Source organism: Tamandua tetradactyla, chromosome 25 (assembly GCF_023851605.1).
Source record: "Tamandua tetradactyla isolate mTamTet1 chromosome 25, mTamTet1.pri, whole genome shotgun sequence".
NCBI lineage: Eukaryota > Metazoa > Chordata > Mammalia > Pilosa > Myrmecophagidae > Tamandua > Tamandua tetradactyla.
This window is the reverse complement of record NC_135351.1, coordinates 6,413,400-6,430,477: the sequence shown is the minus strand read 5'-3', so window position 1 is coordinate 6,430,477 and position 17,078 is coordinate 6,413,400. Positions and strand designations below refer to the sequence as shown.

Genomic DNA, 17,078 nt, shown 5'->3' with positions numbered 1-17,078 from the left:
GACAGTAAGGGTGCCGTTTCTTAATGTGGGCAGTGGTTACAATGCTTGCCTTATATAGGAGAGTGTGCAGGCTAAGAAAAGAAGGAAGCTGGGGACAGAACACTAGTAAGACCATCAACATTTAAGAAGGGTAGCCAAAGATCTAGAGGAAACTAGGGAAAAAGTGATCTAGAAACGAAGAAGTGTGTAATGAAGAGAAGGAAGGCGAGAACAATGTAGATGTCAAGTGAGATAAGGACGGTTCTCATGAAAGACATTGACATTCGACTTGACCTCTTGGTAGAATGTAACAGAACTGGCCACCAACACGTTGAGATGCTCTCCCTCTGTTACTTTATTACTCTCTGCGTGGTTCTTTGCTGGGTGCCTTTGCCTCTTCAGAACCCATAGACATTGGAATTCTTCCAAGATTCTAACATCATTTTCCTTTTTTAGCCATCCTCCTGTGCAAATTTCTAATAATTCTCCCATAACTTTAACTTCCATTTCTAAGGTAGTAAATCTATATCTCAAATTCTAAACTCTCTCTTTAGCTCCAAACTGTTTTGCTGAACCTCTCCACCTAAATATCTCAAATTCAGTATGTGTGAAACCAAGAGAAGCAGCCACCTCACCACCATTGCCACCTGTCTGTTGTGTATATGCCACCGCTCTTCTCTCTTTCACACAGGCTTGTGAACATCTTGCACGTTTTCCTGCCCTTCCTGACCAAGAAGTACAATTTCCTATCCAATCTGCCTTCAAAATGTCTTGTGAACCAACCTCTTTCTATTTCTCCTTCCTTCCCAGCATAGGATCACCTTATCTCTCCCACAGTCCTATTGCAATAATTCCCTGTCTTTGATCCCGTGATCCATTCTACCCTGCCTACCACCAGGCTGACTTTTCCAAACAGTAACTTTGCTTGTAAGGGCAGAGAGGATTTTCTTAACACTCCTATAATCATGCCAAATAAGTAATCCCTTCCCAACCACCACAAACTGTCACTCAAACCAAGGAAAAACAGTAGTACTGTATGCGTTATGGCAGATGTTTCATCAAGCAGCACTTCCCCTGTTTTTACCACAGGAAAACGCAAAATAAACAGAATTCTCCTTTATGGGCAAAAGTTCATTGTCAGAGAATAGAACAAATTATCTCTGTTCTGGGAAGCCCTTGGTTTTTTGAACAGACCCAAAGGGAATACATAGGAATCAACAGAATGCACAGAAAAGACAGCCACAGAGAAAGTCACACAGAAAAAGAGGACATAAAAGACATGTGACATCTTGTAACTGACACTGAAAAACATGTGATGCTTTCACAGATGCTTTATTTCCCTCAAACTGGCACAGAGACAGAATCACAGCTGGCTGGAGAAAAATTTGTTGAGGGTCAGAGGCACATTGGAGCAACCACTTTATTTTCAGCCTTGTCCCTAATCCACTGCAGTGATTCACCCCAGCCATATCACCTTCCTCATTAGTATGCCAAACAGATAATAAGCACCTGTTGAATACAGGTATTCTGAAATATTTTCCCAACTTCACCTAATCTGCTTTCTGCAAAGCTGGAGACCACAAGAAAGAGCAGATGTGTGTGCATATGTGAGTAACTGGAGAAGAAAAATGCCAGGAATAGGACCTTCTAGTGATCCTAAAACTTGATTGGCCCCTAGGGTCATTTAGGAAGGATTAAAGACTTCCGATATCCAGCACCTTACTCCACATCATGACAATCAGTGTTGAAGGTGAGGCAACATTGGTAGTTTTTAGAATCCTAGATGATTCTAGTATGTAGCCAGCATTATAAGTCATAACCCCATCTTTCTCCTATGTTATCAAATGCTGTCTTTGTTGAGGATCATCTCCAACACCATAAATTGTGCCTTATTTCCTCCTATATATTAAAACTCTTCCTCACAGAGTTGTATATTCATCACCATGATCTTTTTTAGACTCCAGAGAAAGAAATTGAAAGAAAAAACTCAAACATACAAACAAAACAAAACAAAACAAAAAAAAACCGGAAACCTTTTCCTTTGATGGGGGTTGAGAACCAGGACCATAGATTGAATTCCCTTAATTATATTTTGATACAACTTTTGTTCTTCTCGATGTTTAATTTAATAAAATAGATCAGACAAGTTAAAAAAAAATTGGCATCTAAAAGTAATTTGGATTGGCCTACAATGAAAGTCATGCCTGCTTCCTTCCTGGTTCTATGGTCCCATTCATTTGGTTCTTAAAATGTGCTATTGTCTGGTGTGATTGTGTGTGCAAACTCCATAAGGACAGAAGCACCTCTGACACTTGGATGCTTCCCAGCACTTTGCTCTGTGTCTTGAGCCCAGTAGGTGCTGTATAGCCTCTGGTTTTCCTAGGGGCTTAACTCCCATTGCACATAGCATTTTAAAACATTTTAAAATTTGAACATGCTTTCCTGCATGCTTGTTCGCATTTCAAAAATAATCCTGAAGCAAATGCCTTCTCCCTGTGGTTTTTGCCACACCCTGTTTGACAAACTCTGCCTTTTCCAAATATTCCCTCTTGATTTGGTTTCCATAGAAACCTGTCTCTGGGGGAGAAAAATGTATTTGTTGAAAGCAATACCATAAAGGTCCTTTGCCTCCTGGTCTAAAGAAATCACCAAGGGTTGTAGAGAGTGAGTTAAGGAAAGAGTTGCAGCAACTCCTGTGGAAAGTCAGTGTACATTATACCACTCAAATTGTGTATCCAAAGGGCAGTGATTTTTTTTGAAAACCCAACTCAAGGCAGAAGCAAATTAATAGGGTCACCTCGTCCCATGCAATCACACATACCCATTTAGTATATTATTCCACGAGACTCACACTTCGTGAGGTAGGGGCAAAGTGGAATGGGATGGTGTAAGAAGAGTGAGCAATGGCCTGTCCCAAGGTAAAGGGGCAGCTATTATTTAGAACAACCGGGGGTTGGCGGTGCAATCCCTAGACATGCCCACAAGGTGTCACAGTGCTTCTACGTGACGTTATTTCTCACCTTCAGGAGAAGCAAGAACAATTGCTTGATAGCCTGCTGTCTTCAATGTTTGTAAATGAAAAATGAAGCTATGAAGAGGGGGATAGAGGCCATGCAAGCAGAGCCCCCCAGTCTACAGGGATGCACTTACCATTCAGTAATTTAAGCATCAGAGATATGTTCCAGATTTACTACTAATAGGAACAGTGATTAGTGAACGTATTTTTAAAGCTGTTCTTTTGAAATGCTTTCATCTGTAGTTTTAAATATGTGTACACCTTTAAAACTACTCTTGAACTTAACTTAGTAACTAATTCTCCCTCCTTTCTCTGATTAATAATTCAATAAATGCTTGCTGAGCTTCCAACTAACCCTATACATGCAATGGGCAAGATGCTAAGAATTAAAAAATAAACAATATTGGAGGTCTTCTCTTCAGGAACTCAAAGGTAGATGTGGAGACAATTTTATAACCAAAGATGGTGTTGATTATTGGGCCTTCTGTTTATTTGTATGAAGCCCATCTCTTGGAGGGAAATAATAATGGGGACATTGAACACTAGTATTTCCTCTTAAACAAGAGGCCATGATGAGCGCCCATAATTTGAGGAAAGTATCCTAGAAGGTAAGAACACTTGCCTTTAAGTGATGTTAAGATTCCAAGGCTCCATTCTGGCACAAAGGCTTGTGCTGCTTCCCCAAATTTCTTATTGTTCTCCTGTCAGTATTTCAACAGTCTACCAAGTGAAATGGGGCCAGCAAAATGGAATCTGTTAAGCCATATGGACCATTTGAGTTCAGAACACTTAAAGCAAATCAGGAGACTAAAGTTTAGAAAGCAAAACTCAATTTATCATGCATTGTAGTAATCAATTGGGATGAGCTACGAAGGTTAACTCTGCCGTTCCCTTCCTCTTCTTCCTCCTTCAACTGCCTTTCCTACATTTGTCTTACAAAAGTCACTATGACTGTTTGTTTTAGTTTATTATATACATTTCTCTTCATTACCATCTCATTAGTTCACAAATGAGATGTTTCCATGGTGCTGCTAAAACATATCTGTGTAGAGATTTGGTTGCGATGAACTTTCAGGTCCTAAAAAAGCCATTTAGGGGCAGTTCAATGCATATCTGAGGTCCAGTAATTTCAAAGAGTGGTTGGGTATCCCTCTTCTATCTCCTGTATGTGTATTTTATTTTAACCATAAAATTAAAGGAAAGTCAAATCTACTACAGATGAGCACTTGACAACCTGTGTGTTAAGGCATGGACTCCTTGAAGATATTTTCTTGCATTGAAATGAACCTACTGGCCTATTTGTGGGGACTTCCAGTTTAGCGCCTCTGGGATTGATAGGAAGGAATAGCTCTAGAGTGAACTTAGGTGGTGCCACTAGAATTTCCTCCACTCATGTCTTCCAATCCACCTTTGAGAAAATCTGTTCTGTAGGAATTTACTAAAGGGAAGAGCTGCAGATATTGCATTTTTTACAGACTGAAGGTTTGTGGCAACCCTGTGGAGCAAGTCCACCAGTGCCATTTTTCCAACATGTGCTCACTTCATATCTCTACCTCACATTTTAATTAAGGTATGTACGTTGTCCTTTTAGATACAATTTTTAGACACAAGTTGTTCTAGTTTGCTAGCTGCTGGAATGCAACACATCAGAGACGGATTGGCTTTTAATAAAAGAGGATTTATTTTGTTGGTTCTTCAAAGGAAAGGCAGCTAACTTTCCACTGAGGTTCTTTCTTACATGGAAGGCACAGGATGGTCTCTGCTGGTCTTCTCTCCAGGCCCCTAGGTTCCAACAACTTTCCCCGGGGTAACTTCTTTCTGCATCTCCAAAGGCCTGGGCTGAGCTGTGAGTGCTGAGATGAGGAATGCTGAGCTGCTTAGCTGTGCTACCTTGGGATCTCTCATTTAAGAACCAGCCAATTAAGTCAAAGGTCACTCATTGCAGCAGACAGGCCTCCTAGCTGACTGCAGATGTAATTAGCAACAGATGAGGTTCACATACCCTTGGCTTATGGCCGCAGCAACAAGATTAGGTACGCTCACCTGGCCAAGTTGACAACTGAATCTAACACACAAGTAGACTACAGTATAGCATAAATGTAACTTTTATAAGCACTAGGAAACCAAAAATATTCATGTGATTCACTTTTATTGTGATAATCTGGAACTGAACCTGCAATATCTTTGAGATACACCTGTTCTTTGTGGGAACTCTTCCTGCCAAGAGTTCTGACCACTTAAGACTTGCCTGGAAGACTTGGACTTAATAATTTGGGATAAATGTCTGCCCTTCCCCCCATCCAATCACACCAGTGGCAATAACTCAGCAGAAATAGAAAAAAAAGTCAAGGTAACATCAGATCACTTTCATTTGGCCAATAATATTTATTAAGTACCTACTGCATGCCAAGCTCACTGAGAGGGGCAGAACTGGTTACTTTTGCTGGTGAGAGGGGAAGGAGCAGAACGCTAATGGTTGCACAGCAAGCACATTTTGAAAACATGAGATCATCAGAATCCAGTGTGTACGGAAAGTTCTGAAAGGGCGTGGAGAAGTGGTAACTGCACTGACAATAGTGCTCCTGTTGGCCTGGAGTGAACCCACGTGGCCTGGGCAAATGGGAAACAGGTGGGAATTCCAGCACAGAGTGTGAGTGCTGTCAATAGAGGCAGGAATAGGGTGTGATGGAGCACGGAGGTGTGATGGTCCTTTCACGTTCTCAGAGAAAAGGCAGCCATCGCATCAGACAGCGCAGGAATCCTGACGGGCTGATAGATCCGGCTAAATCAAAATGTTAGGCAGGCGGCGCAGAGCACCGTGGGACCGCCGCAGTGCACCTTGGGACCGCCGCAGTGCACCGTGGGACCGCCGCAATGCACCTTGGGACCGCCGCAGTGCACCGTGGAAGCGCCGCAGTGCACCGTGGGACTGTCGCAGTCCACCGTGGCATTTGCTACAATAGCACACAGGGCCAGTAGGCACAAACCGAGTGCTTCAAACACTATAATCGCTTTGGGGCATCAAGAAAGTAAGTATTCACTGGCAGGGGCCATAGGATTGAGGAGAAAAACACAGGTAAATATAGCCTAGAAATTATTTAAATCCTGTTCTCTGCCAGCACGTCTCAATTATCTGAAAAGTAATCCCTTGCATCTTCATTACAGTAGTTGGGTCTCACAGGCCTTCCAACATCCTGTGGTTGGAAATAGGGCTCCTTCCTGGAGAAGAAAGTGTAATTTACCACCCCAAGATGAGCCATGGTTGCTGGGAAAGCCAGTGTGCTGAGGCTGGCACAGCCAGAGAGGCATGGAACTGCACCCTCCGAAGCGTCTGTGCTACAAATAAAGAATTCACATTAGCATCTACATACGCCTCCTGCAGAAAAAAGATCAGAGATGGCTATTTTGATTTAGCACTTATAACACTGTTCTCAAGAGCCTGGAGGCAAAAGTAGTAAATGAAACTCATTTATCTGAAAATGACTGTGGGGAAACCCTCAATTTTGTAACTCTGGCAAATTTGCAAAAGAAAAAAAGAGAAGGAGGAGAAAGAAGGGGAAAAAAGTGTTTGAGGCTAACTTTGGAATTATATACTGTGGGAATCAAGGGTTGGGACCCCCTCCCTTTGGGAAAGAGAGAAAAAAAAAAAAAAGAAAAAGAAAAAAGAGCTTTATGCTTGTAACAGCCTGCCTGACAAAAGCACAGGTCAGAAGGAAAGCTGTCTATCAGGACGGAGAAACAATGGTCAAGCTGCTTAAATAGACCTCTGAAACTTCTTTGTATGATTCCATATCCTGTATGTTTCAGGAAACCTTGAAACGTTACTGTTAATGACTGTCTACCCTCTTTTCCCTATAATGTACCAATGCTGAATCTATTTCCTGTATGTTTCAGGGAACCTTGAAATGCTACTGTAATAGTTAAGTTTGTTAGCAACATGTACAGGTACTCTTTTGGCCCTGTACCTTCTTTAGCTATGCACAATATAAAACCCTGCTTTCTCCTCTGATCAGAGTGGGGGGTGGGGGTGGGGATGGGGGTGCTGGTTGCCATTTGTAAGGGTGCTGACTTCCATCTCCCAACCGGCCGCCATTGGGAAGAATAAGTCCTTAAAGCTCATGGGCGACTTTCTGTCTGGCATGTTCTTTGTTCTTGGGATTGTGTTGGTCTAGAACATATACTTAAAGTAAGCTTCCCATGTCTGTGTCACGAATGACGTTTATGTAGGTAAATAACAACATAGCCACCTTCAAAAAATTTTTAATTGAAAAGCTCAAGAGTAATTCTATCAGATTTACCACACAATTTTAAATCATAGTTTATCCTTTTGGTACTCTATGTAATGATTAAACTACACTCAAGGTTGAGAAGAACCATGTGGTGGAGCCAGAAAGAAACAATTAAAAATGGGAATTAGGCAGAGTTGCAGTTCTTAAAAGGTAAGCACTTTTCGGCGGTCTCAAAAAATCATTATATTAGATGCTTCTGCTTGACCAGGAATTTCTCTTACTCTCATACCCTCAAACCCCTTTCTTAATATTAGTGCCACTTATAAGTGCATGGTCACTTCGTTTTGTCAAGATTTTTTACCTGTATTGTGGTAATGTACAGCTCTCCAGGACGGAAATAGAAAGTGTTCAGACAAGAATTCTATGTGGGGATTACTTTTCTTAACTCTGGACTTTTAACTATAGTGCTTGGGATAGGATCCATAGGGTTCAGATAGTTAGGTGTAATAATAATTGTAGCAATCAGTTTTCTTAAAACTCGAAACTTTAAATAGACACCAAAGAATTAGTTGAGACTACCTACGCTCACTGTGTAATAAGAATTATGTTCAAATCACTACATGTGCTTATGCAGGATAATCAGTGAGTAGAAAATCAATTTCTACTTCCTCCAAAGAAACTAGAGATCTATAGGCTGAGTTCTCCCCTGAGTGTCCCACATTGTTGTGTTTGCTATTTTTTTGTCCCACCCAGGGATACCCCCAGCACCCAGAAAGTAATTACCCTCAAGGAGGGTCATCACCAGCAATTATAATGGTCCCTGACATACATGTACCCCAAAGGGCAAAAATGTAACCAAATATTGGATTCTGGATTCTCCTGGTCATTGCCTCCGTGCAATTAGGTAGCTAGGCTAGGCCTTATACAAAGACATAATAGGAATTACAAAAGGCATTGATGCTCTATGAATAATGTCTGCTTGCCTCAAGGATAGTGAAGTTAGTGAGATGATAAGATGCAGAAACCAAGCCCTCAATATGTAGAAAGAGCAGCCTTTAAGTTTCTAAACTTTGATACTATGAACATTTGGAGCCAGATAGCTGTTTTGGGGCCATCCTGTTCATTGTAGGATGTTTACTAGCATCTCTAACCTTTACCCACTAGTTGCCGTTAACACCCCTTTCCTATGTCATGACACCCATATCCAGACATTACCTAATCTACAGACATTACCTATTGTCTCCTGCATGGCAGGGGAAACCAGCCTGTGTTCAAACAATAGACTATAGGTGTGATTATAGGTGAAACAGGTGGCCTAAAGAAACTCCATTGCTGTCATCTATCTCAGTCAGAAGGGTAGAAACTTTTACATTCCCTATAGTTGGAGTCCCCAGAAGAAATAATTTTCATTCACACTGGTGTGTTTTGTTGTTGTTGTTGTTGTAAAGTTGTTGAAGTAACAGAGTAGGTTTTATTTGGGGCCACACCAGTGATGCTATGAATCCTGCCTGTTACAAGAATTCATTCTCTTTGGTAGTATGCTGATTAATTTAAAAATAACCATATCAAAATTCTATCTTCCCAGAGGATTTCTGCTTTCTTATTCCTGGTTACGTGTATTTTCCATCTTTTTTTTTTAACTAAACATGTTTATTTATAAATTTTAAGTTTGCACTTTACAAGCCCTTTATCAATAAATCTGACTCTTAGAAATTAGGAAAAGAGACTGAAAAAAAAAAAAGGTCAAATCACTGCACCTTCTGAATTTCAGATTTCTCACTTATAAAGTGAGTTGTTTGGATTATCCATGAGATAGATGGTGTTTTGGATTGCTAAAGCTGCTGGAATGCAATATACCAGAAATGGATTGGCTTTTTCAAATGGGGATTTATTAGGTTACAAATATACAGTTCTAAGACCATAAAAATGTCCAAACTAAGGCATGCGCAAGAGAATACCTTCATTGAAGAAAGGCCAGTGGTGTCCAGGGTTCCTGTTACTTGGGAAGGCACATGCAATGTCTACTGGTCCTTCTCTCCCAGCTTCTGGTTTCAATGGCTGTCTCCTAAATGTGTCGGCATTTCTTTCTCTCTTAGCTTTTCCAGGGGCGTTTCTTTCTCTCTGTCTAAATGTCTCTGAGCTCTGAGCAATCTGTGTCCTCTCAGAAAGGAGTCCAGTAAAGGGGACTAAAACCCTTCTCGAATTGGGTGGGTTTCATTTCCATGGAAACAACCAATCAAAATGTCCCACCCACAGTGGATCTGTACCTACAAGAATGGAATAGAAGAACATGGCTTTTCTGAGGTTCATAGCAATTCAAACCAGCACAGATGATAAGCAAAAACACATAGAAAAGGGAAATGTTTTTTTATTAAAAACAGAAAAAAGAAAAATTCTAACACATTATTTTCTCTGTATGAAGGAACTAGAACATAATTCTATATAAATAACATGGCTGACACGTATCCTACGGAGACCCACTTGTAAAAAACAAAAAACCTCTCCTTTGAGCACAGGCATATGACTTGCTTCTAATCAGGAGACCATGGCAAAGATGGATAGGATATCATCCCCTTAAACTGATTACATTATTAGTCAACATTTTGGAGAAAGCTGGAGATTTTGGGGAGAGCAGAGAATGGCATAGCCACAAGAAGCAGAGAGTCTACCAGCCAGTGACCTTTGGAGATGGAGAATCAGAATGCCTCCCAGGAAGCTTCATGAAACCGGAAGCCAGAAGAGAAAGCTAGGAGATGATGCTGTGTTCACCACATGCCTTTCCAGATGAGAGAGAAGCCCTGACTGTGTTTGCCATGTGCCTTCTCACTTGAAAGAAAAACCCTGAACTTCATCAGCCTTCTTGAACTAAGGTGTCTTTCCCTAGATGACTTAGATTGGACATTTCTATAGACTTTTTTTAATTGGGACATTTTCTTGGCCTTAGAACTGTAAACTAGCAACTTATTAAATTCCCCTTTTTAAAAGCCATTCTGTTTCTGGTATATTGCATTCCAGCAGCTAGCTAGCAAACTAGAACACCCTTGTAGATAGAAGTTTCTTAGACAGGACATAAAAAGTAACAACCCTCAAGGAAAAGATTGAACTGGAAATTTAAGAAGTTTGTGAAAAGACAAATCATCAAAAGAAAAAAGCTTTTGCAATCTTATCACTGATAAAAGACTCATATCAAGAATAAAAAGAACAATTACAAATCAATAAGGTAAAGACAGATTATCCAAGAGGAAAAATGTGCAAAAACGTAAGTAGGTGCTTCATGCAAAAAGATTCACTAGTCAACAGGTAGATGCAAATTAAAACCACATAGAAAATGTACACTTATGGCTCAAATCTTAAAACTGAGAATATTGCAAGCTGAAGAGGAAGAGTAGTAACTGAGAGCAAAGAAAAATCCCCAGGTAATAGCTGTAGAGTGGGCCCAGTGGACAACCAGCACAGAGAGAAGGAAAATGAAGGTCTCCAAAGGATTATCTGCAGGGGAAAAAATGCAACTGATCAGTTACCTGATGTGAATTAACTTGAGGAAAATTGTACTGAGAAGCTTTTTGGACATGTGGAAAGAATTAGAAATGAACACAAAACAAAATAAAGATACAAGGTAATTATCACTTTCAGGAAAAAAAAAGGGGGGGTGTGCCTAAGTATATTATAACCTTCAGCTGTGATGATAATTTGTATCCATAAATTAATATTCTGAATATTGTTTCAAATAAATTGTAATTACTAGATTAGGAGGATAGGGAGGGGATTCAGAGACAATGACATTGTAAGCAAGCTAAATCGTTGTCTACTTACATAGGAAAAGAATCAGTAATGTCTAAATTTTGTAAATAATTGGATGTTTGAGGGTCAGAAGAGATAGTGATTGGGTCTGGAGTGAGAGACTGGAAGGGATGGGTAAGTGAGAGACAGGGGTCCACTGCATTTACCATAACCCTTTTAGAACTATGTGATTTTTAAAAAATTCTGTGCTCTTATTAATTTGATAAAACAAAAATTAAGAAATTATACCAAGAAAGAGTGAAATGAGACAAAAATCCAGAAGAACAGAAAACAAAATATTAACAATATATTTTTAAGCAATGGGATCACGTATTATTTTTTCAGTTTTGCTTTTTTGATTTTTTTAACCACGAACTTTTTCATGGTTAACCATGAACTTTTTTAACAATAAAAATATACAACGACTTCTTAGGCAGAATATTTGATTTATCTGAGGTCATAATTGTCTTACCTCTGGGAACCCTGGAGGAAGCCATTTTTTATTGCTCAGCAATAAAATCAGAGGATCATGCTGGGACCTGGCAGAAGTACTCTCTCTAGGGTGAGACACCAGCTGGCCAGAATGGAGCAACAAAGTAGTCTGAGCAGTGCCCAGTAAGGCACACAAGGCTTGGTTGTAATTCCTGGAATGGTCAGCAGTATGGTGTCTGACGGTAGGAGTGGGGATCATAAGGATGGTCTGGTAGCTTGTGGAAGCTGAGCACCAATCAAACACTCAGGAGTCAAGCAGCAGATTGTCATGTTTCAGGAGATCTGTCCATGCACAAGATCCATCCATACACCTGGCTTCCAGGGTATAGACACTCAAGCAGGATTAGATTTGAGAAAAAAAGTCATCTAGACAGGATACAGGGTAAGGCCTCAAACTAAAATTGGAAAAGTAAAAGATTAAGCAACAACCATTTGAATGCAATCAATTCAGAAAGAAGTCAACATGTGAGCTGAGGACTCTGCTTGGGGCTCCAAACCCTGGGGCTCCCTGGCCCTGAGAGAGACTTGGGAGAAACTCAAGTAGCCCATCGCTTGTGATTCATCCCTGGAAACTGGGCCAGGAGGGGTGAGCTCTTTAAGAGCACAGTTTGGTTTGGGGGCAGGCCTCAAGTGTCAGGGAACCAATTTCCGGGAGCTTTGGAAAATATGTAGCATGAGAGCAAGACTGGCAGCACCTTCAGTGGATATGAATGGATGAAGGGATGATGTTGCCTATTTGATTTAGAATGTACCATGGGAATGTGGTACAGCGGGATGTTAACAAGATACATTCATTTACCATCATCATCAAAATCCCAGCAAAGGAGCAATGAGCACTTACAGTGCTCTTTTATACAACTTGACACATTTCATCCTCAAATCAGGCCAATGGGTCTGATATGATTGTTGTCCCGATTTTATAAATGAGGAAACTGAGACTCAGAAAGATTAAGCAGCCACTTAGTAAACGACACAGGATCCTACTGCACGTAGATATCTGATTCTAAAACCTGTGCTTCTCTTAACCACTCTGCTTATACCAACTCCCACTGAGTGCAAGGGCTTCCTGGATATCTGGCAGAAGAAAACTGTGAGGTTCAGGCATGCAAACAAGCCAGGATTGATTTGAGACTTTCATATTGTTGAGTCATCATTTTCCTGATATCTTTAGTTATTTTTCCTTTGTCTGGTATGTCTGAAGTCTGGTCTTCTTTGTTGATGGTTTCTGAATGTTCAGCTTTTTCTTTTGGATGGGCCATCATTTCCTATTTCTTTGTCTTGTAATCTTTTGACACACTCTGTACATTTTAATATTTGAGTATGTTAAGTCTGGAATTTAGCCCCTGAACTATCTGTTCCTCGAATGTGTATCCAGATAGTGATATAACAGAGATTCCCTTGAGTGCCAGGAGCTAACAAAAACAATTGCAGAAAAAAATGCCTTTCATGTTCTTTTGCAAATTGGCTTTGTGTTGACTTGTGCTGTCCTTTGGAGTGTAGCCCTCCTATCAGGATCAGCCCTAGCAAAAGCATAGGGTCTTCTCCATCTTTTCTGAGCCTGCATCTGTCCTGGTCTTGGGCTCATGGCCTTAGGAATTCCCCTATTTACAGGAATCTGATTACCTCTCTATTCCCTATGAGATAGACTTCTTCCCCCTCCCAAGTGCTTATTATGTCTTAAAGCTAATAGTCTTTTCTCCTAGGTCACTTTGATTTAATCATTTCTTACCCTCTTTTAGCTAACAGCAAGATGCTTCTGACTGCAGGGCAAGTTCTGGGCAGGAGAGCCAGAGAAGAGTGTCCTAGTCAGTTTTTCAGGCTGCCACCCATTAAACAGGCACCAGTGACACTGACATACAGACCCCAGTATGTACATACAGGTTACTCTGCTCCCTCCAGAACAGGGCCAGTGACCCACAGTGAGAGCACAGGCTTGATCCCCACACTGCCTGAGGAAGGGGGTGGGGAGGGAGGGCAGCAAGGCACCAACAAGCTTCTCCTAATGTCTTTTTTTTATTCTTGTGTTTTCTTAATTTGGCGCTCACCCAGTTACTTTAACCATTTTCTGGAGTTTTGAGAAAGATGGCACTGCCAGGTTTTTTTGGTTGTTCAAAGATTCTGAAGGGGAATTGAAACCTGGAGCATCCTATACTGCCAGTTTGGTAGACCAGAAGGACAGAATTGATTATGGACATCTGCCATAGACATGAAAGTGCTATGTATATGTGTATTGCCACTCCATTGGAAAGAGCACTAAATATAGAGTTCAGAGATCTAGGTATTAGGCCTGGCCCTGTTTAGTCTAGGGGTCACAGGTATTCCTCATTTTTTTATGTACTAGTCACCTCATCCATAAAACAGAAAAGATAAATGAGTTGCTCTAAAATTTCCATTCCTGCCCTAAAGTACTCTGGTTTTCCATAAGACAAATTGCTCTTCCTCTCTCCTGAGGAACAATTTGTAAGTGTGTAAAGTTACATGCTGTGCCGGTTTGAAGCTATTATCTGCCCCTGAAAAGCCATGTCCTTTAATCCTCAGTCAATATTGCTAGGTGGGACATTTTTTTATTGTTTCCATGAAAATGTGACCTACCCAATTGTAGGTGGTAACTTTTTATTAGATGGTTTCCATGGAGATGTGTCTCCACCCATTCAAGGTAAGGTTTGCTTACTGGAGCCTTTTTAAGAGAGAACCATTTTGGAAAAAGTTTTAGAGCGACCAGAACCCACAGAGTCCACACAGCCAAAACCTTTAGAGATGAAGAAGGAAAAAGCCCCCAGGGGATCTTCATGAAACAAGAAGCCAGAAGACAAAGCTAGGAGATGTCACCATGTACCCTCCCAGCTGAGACTGAAACCCCAAATTTCATCGACCTTTCTTGAGTGAAGGTCTCTTGTTGGTGCCTTCATTTGGACATTTTCAAAGCCTTAAAACTGTAAACTTACAATTTAATAAATTCCCCTTTTTAAAGCTGTTCCAGTTCTAGTACATTACATTCCAGCAGCTTACAGACTAAAACACATGCATATATATTTGTATATAAGAAGAAGTTTTATGTACCAAATATTTCTATCTAAACAGGATTACTTCAGAGAGGTTGCAGGATTTCTTTCTCAAAAGATGGTTAAGTTTGTCCAAGAAATATCCATATGGTTATCTGCAACAGTCTCCCTGGATAACTGGCATTCAGAATAATGTGAGTGCTGGGTGTTCTGTGTGTAGGAGCTCTGACCCCATCAATCCCCCATTAGCTCAAAAGAATGAGTTCCTCCGTCATTCATTGTTCACTTTGGGAATGAATGGGCACAGGTGGGAGCCCAGTGGCATTCTTCAGAGGCATTCAGCTGTATTCTTCATTTCACAGTGCTGCTGGGAGGATTCCTGACTGGCAATTTAACAATTGTAAAGCATTTTGTGATCCTTGAAGAAAAGGCACCATATACATGTAAGATCATCATCAGCCTGAAATAACAACATTATCACTCTCTCCTTCAGAATCTGCCAGTAAACCCTCTGCTGTGCAAATCCTGCTGTGCTACTGTGAAAGAATTTCAAAGAAAAGCCGTGGGAACTTATCCCACTCTTCCCCCCAACAATTCATCATCCTTTTCAAAACAAATGCGTTTTTATGTCTGAAATGTTCAGATCTTGAAAACTCTAGGCAGAACTTGAACCTATTTTTCCATTTGGAAACTGACTCCTTCACTACTCAACAAGTATCCTTTGGTCAAAAACTACCCATGAGAAAAGGGCAGGCACTTCTTTTCTTCTCTCTCCACAGACTCTGTGTCCGAATGGCTGCTCTCTTTGAATTTCCTTGGGGACAGCAGAACTCTGGCAGCATGGGAGACAGCACGAGGAGGGAGATGACCATGGTGGATGGCTCTGTCCCCTCAGGCTCTACACCTTGTTCTGAGTGGTTAATAACCCATCCTCAAGGATTAGCCCTAATAGACCACAAGACAAATTACACATATAATATATAATACCACATATAATATAATACCACAGTAATAGTGCGGTATTAGCACAGACTAAAGGAATATGATAGCCGGAAATAGAATGAAATTCAAGAGTAAATGATAAAGGTGACATTCCAGACAGGTACTGAAAAGATGGGCTGGTGTTGGGACAACTGGATAATCATCTGGAAAAGAAAATGAAAAACGCATATTACGTTATACCATACACCAAGGTAAATTGCTCTGAAAAGGAAAAGTTCTAGAAAAAGACGGGCTCCTTCTTTTAAAGTCTTGGAATGAAAAAGGCCTTTTCTGAACATTGCTGTAAATGGATTCAACCACACAAATAGATTCAATTATATGAAAGAAGGAGGAAGAGGAGAAAGAGAAGAAGAAAACTTCTATATGGAGGAAGTGGGGAGACAGCATAAATATAGTCAAAACAAAAATAACAAGTGGAGAGTGCAGAGAATCTATTTGTAATCCACATCAGAGGGAAGGAGCAAGTGTCCCCAATATAGTAAAAAAAAAAATTCCAATATATCAATAAGAAGAAAACCAGTAATCCTCTAGGGAAAATGTTGTAACAGATGCTTCATAAAGAAAGAAAATGAAAGTGGCTCTTGAACAACTGAGGATATGATCAACATCATATCTAAGAAAAGAAAGATTAAAACTATACTGAAGGGCAAGCCACAGTGGCTCAGTGGCAGAGTTGTCACCTGCCATACTGGTGACCCGGGTTTGCTTCCTGGTTACTGCCCATGCAAAAAATAAAAAAACTATACTGAGATACCATTTTTCCCCCCAGAAGACTAGCAAAATATCAAACCCTTGATAGCACACTTTTAACTTAATATTAGTTTTTAATTTTCTTTCCCTGTAAAATGGAAATTGGCAAAATACACCAAAATTACAAATATGTATATAATACCTATTATATACAGCAAATTCCCACAAGTATAAATTCTCAAATATATACAGCAATTATACTTTTGGTAATTTATGTTATCGAATACAGTTGTAAAGCTGTGATATGCCACATGTGTAAGGTTTCTCGTTAAAGCCTGGTTATGACAGCAACTGATTAGAAACAACCAAAATATCCATCACTAGGGAATAAAGTATGTGATTCAATGGGATGTCCCCTAAAAAAAAAAAATGAGGACTGTCATTATGTAATGATTTGCAAAGATCTGTATCTTGTTAAGGGGGGAGGAAGGTGAGAATAGTGTGTAGAACATGTGATCTTTTGCTTAAAAGGGTAAGGAGAATGGATTATATAATCATTGCTTATATTTGCAAATTCTAGAAGGATGCATAATAAACTAATAACAGTAGATACCTCTATTTGTGTTTGTGGGTGTGGGTGTGTATGAAACTGATGGCTGTGGGACAGGAATGGGAGGGAAGCTTTTCACTTTATCTTTTTTATATAATTTTGTTGTTGTTGTTTGAATTTACAATTTTAAAAGCCTGGAATGAATAATAAATCAGCTTGTCATAAGCTGATTTTATGAAAATACTAAGGAACCAGAATAGCCAAAGCAATTTTTGTGAAGGAAGAATATATTGGAACATAGAACACACAGTAAATACTTGATAAATACTAGTGATATA

General features: G+C 40.1%; 1 protein-coding gene across 1 annotated transcript in view; it reads left to right on the top strand.

Annotated features, from left to right (window-relative positions):
- Window positions 1-6,003: 6,003 nt before the first annotated feature.
- The window catches only part of ECI2 (enoyl-CoA delta isomerase 2), a 101,148-nt gene continuing 90,073 nt past the window's right edge, over window positions 6,004-17,078 (top strand). Inside the window, exon 1 of the mRNA XM_077143489.1 lies at window positions 6,004-6,024. The gene's annotated coding sequence lies outside the window, so the exon portion shown is untranslated. The remainder of the gene's footprint in view (window positions 6,025-17,078) is intronic.